This window comes from Rhinatrema bivittatum, chromosome 5, assembly GCF_901001135.1.
Source record: "Rhinatrema bivittatum chromosome 5, aRhiBiv1.1, whole genome shotgun sequence".
NCBI lineage: Eukaryota > Metazoa > Chordata > Amphibia > Gymnophiona > Rhinatrematidae > Rhinatrema > Rhinatrema bivittatum.
This window is the reverse complement of record NC_042619.1, coordinates 157181140-157198534: the sequence shown is the minus strand read 5'-3', so window position 1 is coordinate 157198534 and position 17395 is coordinate 157181140. Positions and strand designations below refer to the sequence as shown.

Here is a 17395-nt window from a genome sequence, read left to right as displayed (position 1 = left end):
ATCTAAAAGTAAAAATAAACACAATTAAATAAAAATAAAAAACACAGGTGGAAGAAAAATACAGTGAATTCATGATCAATATAAAATAAAAACTAAAGCTATATAATAAGTAAATACAATTCTATAAATAGGTTACCATTATTTTTAAACAAAACTAGGTCAGTTAGGAAACAAGATATACAATCCTGACAGTCAAGATGGTAAGGATGGTCCTTACAATAAAAACACTCTGATTAATACGTTAAATTAATATCTACTGTGAGAGGCCATTATTTCCAAATACTTCCATATAGAAATACATTTTTAACGCTTTCTTAAAGTCACTCCTACTTGATATTTGCCTTAAGGAATTAGGCAATGAGTTCCACAGAATAGGGCCAGCCACCGAGAAAGCTCTTTGTCTGGTGATGTTTAGGGTAACCATTCTAACCAATGGTATTTCTAATAGATTTTTTGCGTCAGATCTGAGATCGCTAGTGGGCTTATATACTCATAAAATCGAGCATAACCCAATAGAATCTGCATTATTTAATAGGGAATGTATTAGCATGGCTATATTATACCGGATTCTATATTTGACTGGCAGCCAGTGTAATTTTTGTAAAATAGGAGATATATGATGCTTCATAGCACTACCCGTAAGAAGCCTTGTGTCCGAGTTCTGAATCAATTGCAAAGGTCTGATAACAGTTTCAGGTAAACCCATTGCAGTAGTCCAAACCTAAGAAAATCAGTGCTTGGAGCACTGATTGGTAATCATGGACAAAAAGCAAAAGATATAATCGTATTAGTACCTGTAGTTTAAAAAAAATAATTTTTAACTAATTTGGAAATATGTTGAGTTAATGATAAATTAGAGTCAATCCAGATACCTAAGTTCCATGCTAGTTTAGTAATAGTGATAGTATCTTTACCTATAAGGTTATATTGGCAGGGGATGAGTGACTGGGCTTTTCTATTTAACTGAGGAATATTATTTCTGTTTTTTTAGTGTTCAATTTTAAGCAATTGTGAGACATCCATTGTTCAATAGTTTTAATGTAGAGTTGAATCAGAGAAAAGGTATCCGACCAGGAAGATCTATAGGGGACAAATAATTGTATATCATCTGCATAGATTTTATATTGCATATTCAATGATGATAATATATGACAAAGAGGTAGGATATATATATTGAATAATATGGGAGATAATGAGGATCCCTGGGTACACCAGTTGTCTGGGTAAAAAATTGTGAAGAACTTGAACCAATATTAATTTGACAAATGCGGTTATTGAGAAAACTTTCAAACCAATTTAATATTGATGATTGGATTCTAATAGCTTGAAGATCAGAACTCAAGATTTTGTGGTCAAGTGTATCAAATGCTGCTGAAATGTCTAAAAATATCACAATGAAATCAGTATAAGAATCAAAACCTCTTAAAAAAGTATCAAATGATGATAATAAAAGGGTCTCAGTGGCGTGCCCCTTTCTAAACCCATGCTGGTTTGGGTTTAGTATGTCATGTTCAGCCAAATATTCTTTTAACTGGAACAGAACAACCGACTCCAGAGTTTTTGCTAATGAGAGTAGTGACGCTATCGGTCTAAGGTTAGAAAAATCCATGAAAGAGGATGATTTATTCTTTAAAATAGGAAGTATAGATGTTTGTTTAAGTTGTTCTGGAAATTTCCCTGATTTTAATGATTGATTAATTATCTGACATAAGTGCTCAGAACAAATATCTGCCATGTTTTTGAACATTGTACCTGAACAAGGGTTAATTGGGGAGTTTGATACCTTTTGTTTACTAATAATCTTTTGAATAGCTACAGGCGTAGTCATATCAAATTCAGACCATACTGATATTACGGTTTTACTTTTGTAGTTGGGATAGGGTAAGGTTGAAAATTCCTAAAAAATATTATTTGCTATGCAGGGGTTAATGCCTAACGGACCTAGTATGGGCCACATTAAGGGCCAGATTTTGTAATCAATGCGCGGGCATAGATTTGTGCATGGAACCCGTCGCGCACACATCTACGCCCAATTTTATAACATGTGCACGCAGCCGCAGGCATGTTATAAAATCTGGGGTCGGTGCACGCAAGGGGGTGCACGCTTGTGCACCTTGCATGCGCCAAGCCCTAGGGGAGCCCCGATGGCTTTCCCAATTCCCTCCGAGGCCACTCTGAAATCTGAGCGACCTCAGAGGGAACTTTCCTTCCATCCCTCCACCTTCCCCTCCATCCCTTATCTAACCTGCCCCCCAGCCTTATCTAAATTCCCCCCCACACACACACACCTTTGTTGTATTATTTACGCCTGCCTCTGGGCAGGTGTAGATTGCCAGCATGCGATCCCTGGGCCCAGCGGCAGTGGCGAGGCCTCTGGCCACCCACGCCCCACCCATTTTTTCAAGCTCCAGGACAAACGCATGTCCCGGGCCTTGTGCGCATCGCCGAGCCTATGCAAAATAGGCTCAGCGTGCGCAGGAGGGGTTTTAAAAGGTTACGCGCGTAACCCTTTTAAAATCCACTGCTGATTATGCCCGGGTTCCATCCCCGGCTTCTCCACCATTACTGAATATACTGATGGTATTTCTGCTAAAGAAAAAATACCAGCTAACACCAGACACATTGAAGGCCGTCCCCGCAAAGGCCCATACCCCTGCGGGGTATGGGCCTTTGCGGGGAGCGCTCGAAGGGGCAGCAGAGAACGCCATTTACCCTAGTATAGGTGAGTTGAAACAAAGGATCAGACATTTGGAAAGTGGGGGAGCTGCGGGACATGATTTCGCCATTAAAGGGGTAGTACAATTATCTGAAGCGTCGGCTGATAGTGAATATTGTAAGGTGATTCGTTCAGTAGAATTACCGAGTAAGGAAATCGCTGACAGTAAGGGTGAAGGAGTGGTGACGCAATGGATATATAGCAGGCTATTAGAAAATAAGGAAGAAGAATTTGGTGTCCCATGGTGGGACAAGGTGGTGAAAGCATTGACAGACGCAGAGGTGGAAGAGATCCCCTGCCCTGAGAAAGGTCCACAGTCCGAGAGTGAACTTGAAGCGTTGTGTGCACTGATAGAATTACATTGTGAGAAAACACGGGATTATGACTACATGATACAGGGTTGTAAAGTTTGGCAACAGTATTTTAAAGCTTATCATAAAAAGCCCAATTTTTGCACTAGGGGGGCAAGCCACCAGTGCCCGGTTTTCCTACGATCTGATGCTCAAAATCAGCCTGTAGCCACATATAAACCATATACTCCTACTGATGTTAGTGCAATTGTTTTAAAACTGCCCAGCATACATAAAGGAGCCCGGTTGTGGCTAGAGGCGCTTGATACAAACACAGCTGGAACACAATTAGCAATAGGGGATTTTAAAGCATTATGCGCAGCCTGTGGGATTAATTTACAACAATTAGCGGTTGTAAGTGATAGACCCAGATTAACGACATACACTGCTGATGGTCTTCCCTTTCAAGGGCAAGACAGAATTGATTTAGCTAATGCTTTAAATATCCTATATCCCACAACCATTGACTTTACTGCTATTACGGCATTTAAATAGGATGTGTCCAAAGATTTCTCGGGACATTTAACTAAATGTATGGATATGTATAAGGCACAGACTGGACAGGATGCTGATATACAGCCAAATATTCCTGTGTTTCTGCATTTATTTTATGCTACTTTACCAACCAATATGCAGAATAATTTAAATACTGTGGTAGCATTATCAACTAAACCGTGGCCAGAGGTCAGAGCCACGCTTCTACACTTTTCCTCAATACACGTGAAAATGATTGGAGCTTCTAATAAAGAGCAAATAAAGATGTCCAATAAGCTCATGACATTACAGATAGCAGATTTAGAAAAGAAAAATTCTAAAGCTCAGGCAACTCAGGTTAAGGACGGCCCACAAGGCTCCAATGTCCAGGATTGTTATATCATGCAAGGTCCACCACAGTTTATGCCTGCCGGAACGTATCAAGGGGGTTACCCCTCATATATTCCCCGTGGCAGACGGATGAGAAGGGGAAGAGGGGGCGGCAGAGGTTTCGCACGAGGGACTCTGGGTAGACCGTCTCCAGATAGAAGAGCTCATGTGCAGTGCTGGAACTGTCAGTCCTATGGTCATTATGCAGCCGAATGCAGATTTCCAGGAGCACAGGGTAACGCACAACAGTCAGTGCAGGCATTCCCATCGCAGACATTGCCACCTCCGCCACCGCCACCGGCGCCAGACCAGATGCAATCTGGCCAACAGCCCTCACAATTCCCTGTGTGGGACCAAGGTAATTACTGACAAATTGTAGGGAATGAAGGGCTTATACAGGGAGATACTGTGTTTTTACAAACCTCAGAACCATTTGTTCAATTGTTAGTAGGTCCTCAACAAATTCCAATGCAATTTTTAATTGATACGGGTGCCACTTCATCTGTTATCTGTGTAAAGCCACGTGCTGTGAAAAAATCCCTAGAAACCAATACGACTATTGGCTTTGATGGAAAGCCTAGTGAGAAACATTTAACTGAATTAACCCCAGTGGTTATTGAAACTACATTAGGTAAACGTGAAGCAGCCGTTAAATTTTTAATTGCTGAGCATTGCCCTGTAAATTTATTAGGACGAGATTTACTGACCCAATTCGGATTAACTTTAACATTTAAAATTCCAGAGCCTAAAAGCCTTCTCTCATTAGTAACGGCAATGGGAAGTGGAAAGGAGAGTGAAATCCCGGATGAGTGGAAATGGGATCAGTTACCTTTAGATTTATGGAGCACGGACGAGGCTCCTTATGGTAGGGCAAAATCAGCTCCGGCTTATCGTATTAAGACGATGCCATATGAGCCAGGGCCGAAAGTAAGCTCTTATCCCGTGAAGGACAAATTAATGAAACCTACTTTAAAACACATTGCACAACTATTAAAGCATGGTATTATTGAGGAATCACAGTCACCCTTTAATACTCCTTTGTTCCCTGTGCCAAAAGGAGAAAATGATGTCAGAATTGTTCATGACTTGTGTGCTTTGAATGATATTGTGATCCCACAATATCCAGTTTGTGCTAATCCTTTGACGTTGTTACAAACTCAACCGATATACAAATTTAATTTTGTCATTGATTTATCTAACGCATTCTTTGCAATTCCATTGCATGCAGCTTCCCGTGATTTAACGTCTTTTGTATTAGGCACTAAGGCATATCGATGGAAACGAATGCCCCAAGGGTTTACGGATAGCCCAACCGTTTTTTCAAAACCGTTAAACAAGGATCTAGAGCAGTTTAGGAGTAAATTACCAAAATCTGTATCCCTGTTCACATATGTTGATGATATATTGCTCTCAGCTGACAATAAGGCAGAATGTTGGGAATGGACATATAAATTGTTACAAGCATTGGGTGAAGCTGGATATAAGTGTAATCGACATAAATGTGTATTAGCCAAGACTCAAGTTGATTTCTTGGGCCAAATAATATCCTCAACTACTAAATTATATCACAAAAGATTTGCTGTTAGAACTGCAGAAACAAGAGTTTCCCCACAATTTAAAACAATTACGAGGTTTGTTGGGAAAATTTAACTACTGTAGACAATGGATACCGGGATATTCTGCACGCATTTCACCTCTACTGAGGCACCTACAGGTACCGGCTGGTACCAGCTCTAAAGCGCAGGTGACTTTGACTGAAAATGATGAAATGATTATACGAGAAGTATTACAGACACTGTTACAAGCTGAACCTTTAGGTACGGTAGACCCCCGGTTGAAAGTACATATTTGGGTCCGAGACATGGGACATACATGGGCTGCTTTTGTAAATCAGGCTGATACGCCGAAACAAGCAGTAGCGTTTCTCTCTGGCTCTTATAGCCCAGTGGAAATGGCCCTACCTGAGATCCCAAAGTTGTTAACAGCCATTGTCGCAGCAGTTGGTAAATGGCGGGCTGTCATGCCATACAGCCCATTAATATTACACTGCGTTCATTCCATACATTATCTGTTATCGACTAGTCAAGCAGCATTAACAGGAAATAGATTTGGTAAATATCAAGCAGTACTGAATGGCCAAAATATCGTAACAGCACCTCTTACAAAAGCTCAGAATAAATTATTAGACCGTTTCTTTCCCAATAATGTGCAACAGCAAATTGAAAGAAAAGACATCCCGGAACTTTTACTGACAAAATTTGACCCTCTAGAGGGGGGGCTAATCTGGTTTACAGACGGGGCTCAAAGGGATCAAAAGGCAGCATTTGCTGCAGTACAAGTGACGCCGGACTTAAATATAATTTCCAAATTACAGTATCATACACAAAGCGGTGTCACAGCACAGGAAGCTGAACTTTTGGCTGTGATAGCAGCCCTCAAATCCACAGGCAATGATAGAGATTGTACAATTTACACTGACAGTTCTTATGTAGTTAGTTCCTTACAATATCATTTATTAAAATGGAAAAGAAGGGGAATGATAACTGCTGCAGGGCAACCCTTACAACACATTCATAATTGGCAACAAATACTTAACTTGTTATCACAAAGAGAAGGTGTTGGTTCTCAAACTGCTATAGTGTGGACACCAGCACATACGGGGAACATGAGCTTTGAGGCAAAGGGCAATGATTTAGCAGATAAAGCCGCTACAGAAATCCTTACCGTGTATTTAATGGCCATGCAAACACGATTCAGTTCAGAACTGAGTCATACCCCATATCCAATGCCACTGGATGAATTCCATGAGCAACCCAGTGGGGAGGAATTACAAAAATGGATAACAATTGGGTGCTACCAAAAAGGTAAAGAATGGCTGCACCCTAATGGAAAAAAATGTTTGACTACATCAGAAGTGTTGCGATATTTCTGCGCGTGGCATGTAACCATGCATTTGTCTGCAACTGCTTTATTAGCTGGTATACAAAGTAATCACTGGAACCAAAATCTATATGCTTTAGCTGTACAGGTAATTCATAACTGTCTAGTTTGTTCTACTCATATAGCTCGTCGAGGCCCAGCTGTGAGTCCTGGCAGTTTGCCTATTCCCCAGGGGCCAGGTTTGGAATGGCACATTGATTACACTGATATGCTCGAAGCAATTAAAGGAAAACGGTATGTATTGGTATGGGTGGATAGCTTTTCACATTGGATAGAGGCTTTCCCATGTACAAAAGAAACAGCTCATGTTGTCATTGATACCTTTTTGCATAGAATTTTGCCTACTCATGGCTGCCCAATCAAAATTGTATCCGATAACGGCACACACTTTAATAACCAAATTATGACTGAATTACAAGAAATCTGTAATATTATCCACCGACGTGTGTCTGTTTATAAGCCAACCTCAAATGGTTTGGTAGAACGCTATAATGGAATATTGAAAACAAAACTAAGAGTATTGCTCACAGCATTGAATAAAAATAAGACAAACAAATTATATACCTGGTTGGACGTACTACCATTAGCCTTAATGATTATACGAAACACACCAGGTACCATTCATAAAATTACTCCATTCCAATTACAGACAGGACGGATTATGAATCCGATGACAGTAAAACAAACTAATACCCAAGTGGAGTATTGGAAAAAGGTGCAACCCCTAATGGCAATGGCGGCAGACCTGGTACAGGCTGAATCATTGAAAGCCCCTAAAAAGACGTTGTGTGCTTCTTTTTCTGTAGGTGATCAAGTACTGAGAAAGAATTATACACACAAGATTGGAAGGATCCGATCTACGTTGGTCCATTCACTATCACAGGGCTGAGCCATACTGCTGCTCGTTTAACAGAACATTCCACCTGGGTACACTTGTCAGATATTCGCTCCTACAGACCCAGTCCATAACGTCATGCCCAACTTGGCTACATTTGTTTGGACTGTTATCCTTTGTCTGGGACTATGGGGGGAATTGAACTCTTCAGCATCCGGTATTTTTGATATAGAATCTGATTCACTTCCTACACGTTTTCAACACAATCTGTGGCTGCGTTTAGCCAATATTACAAATGTCACTTTCTTTTGTTTGACGTATAGTTTAGATCTACATACAATGTTGGGGTCTTGTCTTATTCCAGTGTGTAAGGTCCCGAATGATATTGCAAATGACACTCAGTTGCCACTTATCACTACTGCTTGGCAATACACCTCTCTCCCATTTTGGGGTTGAATAACAAAACGCTTGCCTGCAGATGCCTTGGAATTTCATACCCCGTATGTAGCAAGACCCCATAATGACACTTGTGCTCGTGTCGTAAATTGTACTAAACGAGGTGCCGGTAAATGCTGGGAACTCCCTGAGGGAAATTGGAACTGCAGTCACTATACTAATGTCAGTTTTAACTATGCTCACATTATTTTACCCATAGGATGGTTCTTTACCTGTGGGGCTACTACATTCAATTATATTCCTGCCAATATTAGTGAGTGCACTTGTTGTCTCAGTAGGCTTGTGCCTGTATTGCCCCAGAAACCCGAAAAATTGGATTCCAGGCATCGTCAGACACGTGACTTGTCTTCATTAGAACCCACATGTGATGGAAATGTTTCATTATTTAGTAAGCAAGAATCACTAGCATTAGCATTAACTTTGATTAGTGTACCTGCTTTGGCTATGCATGCTGACATAGAGGTCACAAAACTCGCTTGTGCATTGGCAAAATCTATTAATACTACTTCTAAGGCTTTAGCGTTATTGAACCAAGAACAAGCTACCCTCCGCAATGCTATCATTAGCAATCGTGGTGCTATTGATTTTTTATTATTGCAGCATCGATTTGGTTGTGAAATTATGCCTGATATGTGTTGTTTTAATATTACTGATAACTCATGGGCCATTGAAAATCAAATTGTTCAATTACATAAGTATGCACAAGATATTAAAATTCATTCTTGGTCCAACATGTGGGACAATATATGGTCCATATTCCCGATTGGATGGATTAGAACAGCTTGTCAATATATCTTAACCTTTCTGATCATTCTGGTTAGTGTAGGCTGTTTTGTACAATGTATACCTAGTTTGATTTTTTCTGTACAGAGATGGTTTCAACCTAAGATTATCAATAACAATATGATAGCCTATAGCAATATTAACCTGGACGCTGCTTGTATAGTGCACACCACAAATCATGTAGGAGATAGGAGGGATGATGAAAGTAAGAATAGTTAAAAGGGAGGTGTCAAGGAAAGATTCTTCCCCAGATTGTGAAGAACAGCCCTCACCTCTTTGCTAGTCCCCTGTGTGAAGAATTGAACGCCGCCAGCGTGAGCCAGCAGCCTTTCTGGCTCAAGGGAGGATTTGCTGATTATGCCCCGGGTTCCATCCCCGGCTTCTCCACCATTACTGAATATACTGATGGTATTTCTGCTAAAGAAAAAATACCAGCTAACACCAGACACATTGAAGGCCAGACTCTGCAGGAAAAAGTTATAAACAACTTTTGCATGACAAGAAGAATCAACAAAGACACAGGATGGAGCAGGAGAAAAATGTTGATGGGTACGAACCAGGCAATCTGCTTTAAGGAATGCAAGGGAGAGAGATAAGGGGGAGACAAAACAAACAAAGCAATAATATTTATGGTGTGAAACCTTGCAAGCAGAAAAAACCAGATGCTTTGCTGACTTGGCTAGTTTAAGATATTATTAAGCAGGAGGGCTCAAAGAAAAGGTTGTTGGGGGTTTTTCCCAAAGCCAGCGCTGTGCTAAACAATATAATGTAAGTATATTGTTTTAATTGTTTTTATTTTCTGTATGTATCGCTCTCTGTTTGTTTATACACAGTATATGATTTACATTAAAGAATAATAAGATAAAAATTAGAATCAGAGTTGTTCTTTTAAACAATTTTAACTTTGCATTGGGTATTTTCAACACCACCCCTAAGGTTGAAAGTTGTACCTTAGGAGATATAATTAAATGCTTAATCATTATGTGGCCCATTTTAGTGTGGGCAACCTAAGGACAAGTCCACCCTAAATAATAAAACATACCCTTGCAGAGAACAGAATGCCCTCCCCCTGCAGAATAACACACTCAGAAAAGCCTTCCCTCTCTCCTCAAAGTAGAAGTTTATTTTTCAGCACAGCATACCACCTCCTTCCCCCAAGCCAAAGAAGGCATCCCATCTGCATGACCCAACTCCCCGTCACTCTGGTAGTGGGTCACAAGGAACATCAATTATTTTTAGGCAGTAGGGAACCTGTCTCCCTCCTGCTAGTCCAAGTGCTGAATTTAAAATGGCACCTGAAACACTTTGATCTTAATATCAAAGCAAATGCTTTGGCATTCAAGTTAGAGTGTCTCAAGAGCCATTTTTTGAAATAAGTACCTGAATGGGCAGGACAGAGACCTGCTCTGTCCTGCTTAGCAAGGGCTAACAATCCTCCTGACCCAGTACCAGCAGTTTTAGGAGGATGGTGTGGACTGAAGTTGAGATCTCTCGTGAGGCGGAGCCTTCAGAAAGGGGCATTGGAATGAGCTTTCAGGTGGGGGGTTCCTCTGTGGGAAGGAGATATGTTGATTTGATGGGTCGAGGGATCTTATGCTAAAAAGGCAGGGGGTGGGGGAAAGAACTTGTTGTGATTGGCTAGTGAGGTTTCTTCTGCCTGGGATGGAATGGTGATTTTCCCAGGCTAACATGCCTTTTCTCTTTGGGCTAGATGGCACGGGCAAACATAAGGTGCAAAAAGTACATTAAAGCCCAAACTAATGTACATGCTAGAACCTGCTAGTAAACTAACAATGTTACTATCCTAGTTCTAAAGCTATTGAGTTAATAGCCATCTTAAACTCATTGTGATGCTACTTACCAAACCTCTTAATGGCACATACAATATAGCCATATTAATTATTTTCTGCTGAGATGCACACATCTGGTGCCATGTAAGCACATGCTATGATTAGGAAATACTACAATTTGCCTAAATGGTCTTTCCTCACAGTGCCATCTTTATATATGAAATCACAGATACAAAGTAAGGTTGAGAGAGCTCTTTTATAAGTGACAGTATAATACCTACTGCATGATCAGTTTATTACTGTTTATACTTATTCATTTTGGTACTGCCAACATCAATGAAATCTCCTGCTTGAATACTGTAAATTATTATTTACTTGCATTCCAATTGGCAACTATGCTTAAGCAGTTTGATGGCAGATTTGTTTATATCGAACATTGGAGCCAAATGCACAATTTTTTCTTCCAAAATGCCCCGATTCCATCCTAAAGTTTTTTTGAGAAGATCAGTTGGATAGATGGGACATAAGCTCGAGCAATAGATTTTAGGAAATTCTTTGTGATTCTTTGTGTATCCAGCATACAGAGCAAGAAGCATCCAATCATGGAACACAAGGAATGATGTCTACAGGGAAAAAAAAGAATCCACCTTCTGCTGTGAAATGAAGTATAAACAAAACATTTAATTCATGAACTGCCATTGTCACTGGTACTCAGGGACTGGTGTGAGAAGAACCTATTCATCTGGGCAATGTCAAACAAATCTCTTCATCTCTTCACTTCAGACATCACAAATAACAGTTGAAGCACTAAGAAAATAACTAAAACAAGCAATTATTAAGTTCAAGCACAATGCATTAAGTAAAACATCTTTAGAAAGATACATGAGTATTACTTCATTAGGGTTTTTTTTTCCATTTTCCTTCTGCTTAATAAGCCTTAGGTTCAGTAAGCCATTTCTTTTTTAAGTTCACTAATGGAGAATAATTAATTTTCATTCCAACTACATTATTATATAACTATGAGACAGACGCCAGTTCTGATGCCATACTCTTGAGAAGTATTTATTTAAAACAAACAGCCAAATATGCTTCTGTGTAGCAGAAATCCCAAATGGAAACACCAAGCCCTCCCCACTACATCCATAGCTTTTACCATGCATCACGGGCTTAACCGTTTAGCTCTAATGCAGATTTTATTCAAGCTTTTACCACATCACAGACTTTACCTTAGATTTTAATGCAGATTTCAGAGCAAACCTTTATCTACTCTGTGTGTAACTCCAGGGGAATAAATTAAATTCTCTGTTATTTCTGAGTACTGCCTCAAAAGTATGCTCCCATCTAGCCAACTGGATTTGCCTGAAACTAATGAGCTTCATAGGGATATGTAGAAAACCCCAAAACCTTGAACAGCAATGCATGGCATTTGTCAGATACTGAAAGTATGTTTGGTTTAGTTAAGTTGAATTAAGAACAGCTTTGTCAGTTTACATGTCTGAATATGTTAACATGTAGGGTTGTGCCTTTGTTTTTAAATAAAGCAAAAAATGCAATGAATGAGGCTATTTTCAGTTAGTTGGAGCAAACTGAAGCTATCCTTCTATGTAAATACCTCCACATTTTGTGTATTTCCATATTCATTGCATTAAAAATAAGTGGGCCTCTGGTGGATCAGGCACTGGGTCTGATGCTGAGGCCTAGTCCTGTTGCAAAACCAAGGCTTGGGCCTCCTGATGTCTTCTTCTGTCCCGACACTTAAAAAAATGGTGCCTTTCATTTGGAGAACAGCACAAATGAAGTCACAGAGGCACCTTCCTTTGTAGTGGACAGTGCCATTTTGATGTACAGAAATTAAGGGGATAATTTTCAAACTGTTCACAATGGGACAAAGACTGTGCATACTTTTTATTCATGCACTTTGCACCAATTTTCAATGCCAAAGTGCACAGGCTTTCACTTTGAAACTTTTGGGGGCAGATGCCAATACATGTGTTCACGTGCACCTACCTTCCCTGTAAGCTGATTTTTTATGAAAAAGTACATGTGAAGATTTAAGACTTCCGTATATGTGTACCTTTCATGATGTTAGGTTCCATATTAGGAGCTACCACCCAGGAAAAAGATTTAGGCATCATAGTGGATAATACTTTAAAATTGTTGGCTCAGTGTGCTGCAGATTAGGAAGGGAATGGTTAATAAAACGGAAAATGTCATAATGCCTCTGTATCGTTCAATGATGAGACCACACCTTGAAAACTGTGTACAATTCTGGTCACCGCATCTAAAAAAAGATATAGTTGTGATGGAGAAGGTAGAGAGAAGGGCAACCAAAATGATAAAGGGGATGGAACAGCTCCCCTATGAGGAAGACTGAAGAGGTTAGGGCTGTTCAGCTTGGAGAAAAGACGGCTAAGGGGAGATATGATAGAGATCTTTAAGATCATGAGAGGTCTTACACTTCCAAATAATAGAAGGACTAGGGGGCATTCCATGAGGTTAGCAAGTAGCACATTTAAGACAAATCAGAGAAAATTCTTTTTCACTCAATGCACAATTAAGCTCTGGAATTTGTTGCAGAGGATGTGGTTAGTGGAGTTAGTGTAGCTGGGTTCAAAAAAGGTTTGGATAAGTTCTTGGAAGAGAAGTCCATTAACTGCTATTAATCAAGTTTACTTAGGGAATAGCCAATGCTATTAATTGCATCAGTAGCATGGGATCTTCTTAGTGTTTGGGTAATTGCCAGGTTCTTGTGGCCTGGTTTGGCCTCTGTTGGAAACAGGATGATGGGCTTGATTCACCCTTGGTCTGACCCAGCATGGCAATTTCTTATGTTCTTAAGAAAGAAGAAATTACAAAAACAATTCATTCTTAAACCATTATTAATTTCAGAAGTAGGCATGGCTTGGAGGACTGGGAAAGGATTTGGAATTGGATATCTAAAGTTTGTGTATAATGTGGATTTTGAGTGGTAGGAGGAAGATATATATGTTATGATATGGTGTTTATAATGGGGAAAAACATTTGAAGATGTGCAAATTATTTGTACCTTGGCCCGGTGTACATAAGAAACAAATATATGCTAGGTGTTTGTTCATTACCTTTCATTTAATAAAGTTTGAACATAAAAAAAATCTGAAGGAAAATTCATAGAACATTATCAGCCATGTAGACTAGGGAAAGCCATAGCTAATGCTAGGAGTGAATAAGAAAAAAATAGTTTTTCTTTTTGGGATCTGTCTAGCATTTGTGTCTGTTGAAGACAGAAAGCTGGGCTCGATAAACCTTGGACTGACCCAGCATAGTATTGTGATGATCGTTGTGAGCCCTTAGTGCTGTGGCATGGTTGCCACAGCCTAGTAGGCCTATGCCAACAGCTTGTGAATGCGCCCTGAAGTGGGACAGACCGGAGCTTCACCTATATCACCCACCTCACCAATAGGTTAGGGATATGCATTTGTTTTAAATGAAATGGACAATGGTAATGAAATTGTCTATTTTGCTTGTTTTGAGAGCACAACAAAATGAAAAAAAAAAGACAAATTTTCATAAAGTTAGTATTTTCTGTTAGCACATACTAACGAGACATAATGCACACTAATTGGATGTTAGTGTGCACTAACTGAAAATTGGGAGAACAGTTTGTTAGCTAGAGGTATGGTTCTGTATTCCCATTGGTGGTCTCCTTAGTTGTTTGTGTTGCAAGTTTGCAAGGTGGAGTTTCTGTGGCGATGACCAGTGCCTAGTAACAAATGTAAACAAACAAGTGATATAATAATACCATCAGGTTATAGTCCGCAAAACAAAAGCATGTAATGCTAATGCATATTTTGAATTTGCCAATCCTTTTGTATTTTAGGGAAGGCATTTTGGGATGTGCTTACTTTTAATTCTCCTGGTGGGTATGGGGATGATTAGTGAGAGGATGAATGACTTGGTTGACTGTATAGGGTGACAGGTGGGAAAAAAACTGGTTACAGTGGTGACTGGTGATTAGTGAGAAAGAGAGGCAGTCTGGTGTGTGTGTGTTGGGGTGATTGGTGAGAGGAGAAGTGGCTGGGGTGACCATATGAGGTGACAGGTAGGAGAGAGACTAGTTGGGGTGGTGACTGGTGAGAGAGAGGCAGCCTGGTATGTGGGGGGTGACTGGTGAGAGAGGGTGTGCTGGATGACTGTATGGGGTGACAGATGGGAGAGAGACTGTTTGGGCTGGTGAATAGTGAGAGAAATGCAGCCTAATTGTGGTGTGTCTGTTGAGAGGGGAAGTGATTGGGGTGACTATATGAGGTGACAGGTCGGAAAGTGATTGGTTGGAGTGGTGAGTGGTGAGATAGAGGAAAGTTGTGTGTGTGTGTGTGGGGGGGGGGGGGGTGACTGGTGAGAAGGATTGACTAGAGTGACTGTATGATGTGTCAGATGGGGGATTGAGACTGGTTGAAGTGGTGACTGGTATGAGAGAGAAGTAGCCTGGTGTGTGGTGGGAAGACTGGTGAGAGGGGGAATGACTAGGGTGTCTGCATTGGGTGACAGGTGGGAGAGAGACTGGTTGAGGTGGTGACTGGTGAGAAAGAGGCAGCCCGGTGTAAGGGGGGATGACTGGTGAGAGGGGGAGTGACGGGATGACTGCATGTGTGACAGGTAGGAGAGAGACTGATTGAGGTGGTAACTGGTGAGATAGAGGCAGCTTGGTATGTGGGGAGTGATTGGTGAGAGGGGGTGTGATGGGTGACTGTATGGGGTGACAGATGGGAGAGAGACTGTTTGGGGTGGTGAACAGTGAGAGAAAGGCAGCCTAATTGTGGGTGTGACTGTTGAGAGGGGGAGAGATTGGGGTGACTATATGGAGTGACAAGTGGGAAAGAGATTGGTTGGAGTGGTGACTGGTGAGAGAGAGGCAGCCTGTTGTGTTTGGGGGGGGGGCTGGTAAGTGGGGAAATGACTGGGGTGACTGTATGGGGTGACATGTGGAAGAGAGAGGCATCCTGGTGTGTGTGTGTGTGTGGGGGGGGGGGGGTACCTGGGGTAACTGTATGGGGTTACAGGTCTCCCCCCACATACAGTAGACTGCCTCTCCCTCACTAGTCACCACCCCAACCAGTCTCTCTCCCACCTGTAAACCCCATATGTTCACCTCAGTCACTTCTCCTCTCACCAGTCCCCCCCCCCCCCCCAACACACACACACACACACATACCAGGGGAATTCAATGTATGTATATCTCAAAATGCCAGGGCCCCTTTCCTAAAATACAAAGGGAATGGTGAATTCAACATATGCATTTGCTGACTAGAACTTATTACTAAGTTCTAGCCAGATTTTAAACTCCATTTCCAATCAGCCTGGTACTCTAACCTCTTTGCTACTCTCCCACTCCATGGTATCTTATATGTAGACCTAACTTTCATAGTTGTCCTAATACAATGTATTAAGTAGGTAGGCTCTGCTCTGATTTAGACACAGGTACAAGGGCTCACTGGAATGGTCATGGGTCCTTCTAACACCAGGGGAGAAAAAAATCACTTGTTTGTTTACATTTATTATCAGGCACTAGCTAGCCATCCCTTCACAAACACCATCTTGCAATCTTGGCGGCACAAATAAGTAATTAATGAGACAGCCAATGGGAATGCAGAACCATACTTCTAGCTAACAAATTGCACCCCAATTGACACTTTTTAAGTTATCGGTAACATTTTCAGTTAGTGCACGTTCAGCGCGCACTAAGTCCTGTTAGTGCACACTAATTCCAATATTATGGAAACCTGAAATAAACACTCCTGAACCATTTTAAAAATTAAATCAAATGGATAATGGCCTGAAACACAAATGACACACAAAAAAATTCAATGCACACCCTTACTGTAGGTTGAACCCATGGGTTCTTGTGGCCAGAATGACTTAGGTGGGTCCAGAGGGCAATCAGTTAAGTGAGGGTCCAGGTGTAATCCGGGATCAGGGCAGGTGACAGACAAGGAATAACCAGAGACAGGCCAGAAGTCAGGGTAAGTGGTAGATGAATGCGGTCAAGGTCCAAGGCAGAGGTCAGATCCAAACAGCAGGTAAACATGGTCAAGTCCAAGGCTGATGTCAAGTCCAGGCAGCAGGTGAATACAATTAATTCCAAGGCTGAGGTCAATACCAGGTGAGCAATCCAAGGATAGTCAAGATAGACAGTTGGGAGCAGGGGAACAGGAGAGCTTGATTGGGCAAGACTGGACGAAGCGAGACTGGATCATAGGGTAAGGCTGGACCAGGCAATGCAGGACAAGGCAGGACTGGATGAGGCAGGACTGGATGGCAGGGAAAGTCTGGGCAAGGCTATGCAGGATGAGGCAAGGCTGGAAGTATACAAAAACTTGGCAGCATGCACTGCTGAAGGGAAGAGACCTTTTGAGAAGGCAGGTTACTGGGGTCGCAGCTGGGTTTAAATACCCACCCTGTAGTGTTAGAGAAGCATGCCAGTCCCCAAGTTTCCCACCATGGTACCTACATAGTGTGCACGTGCCTAGGGGCAATGCCAGCAGTGAAAAGATGGTGGTGGAAAGAGGATGGCGGTGGAAAGAGGATGGTGGCAGCAGAGCTGCAAGTAGTGCTTGGGCCCAGCAGTGAATGCAGCCAGTCATGACCAGCTAAATATAACAAGCATCTTATGTTCTTATAAATG

The 17395-nt window shown here is 41.3% G+C and overlaps 1 protein-coding gene across 1 annotated transcript in view; it reads right to left on the bottom strand.

The window, feature by feature from the left end:
- The window catches only part of PCDH9 (protocadherin 9), a gene marked incomplete in the record, with an annotated part of 2477617 nt that overhangs the window by 232898 nt on the left and 2227324 nt on the right, over positions 1–17395 (bottom strand).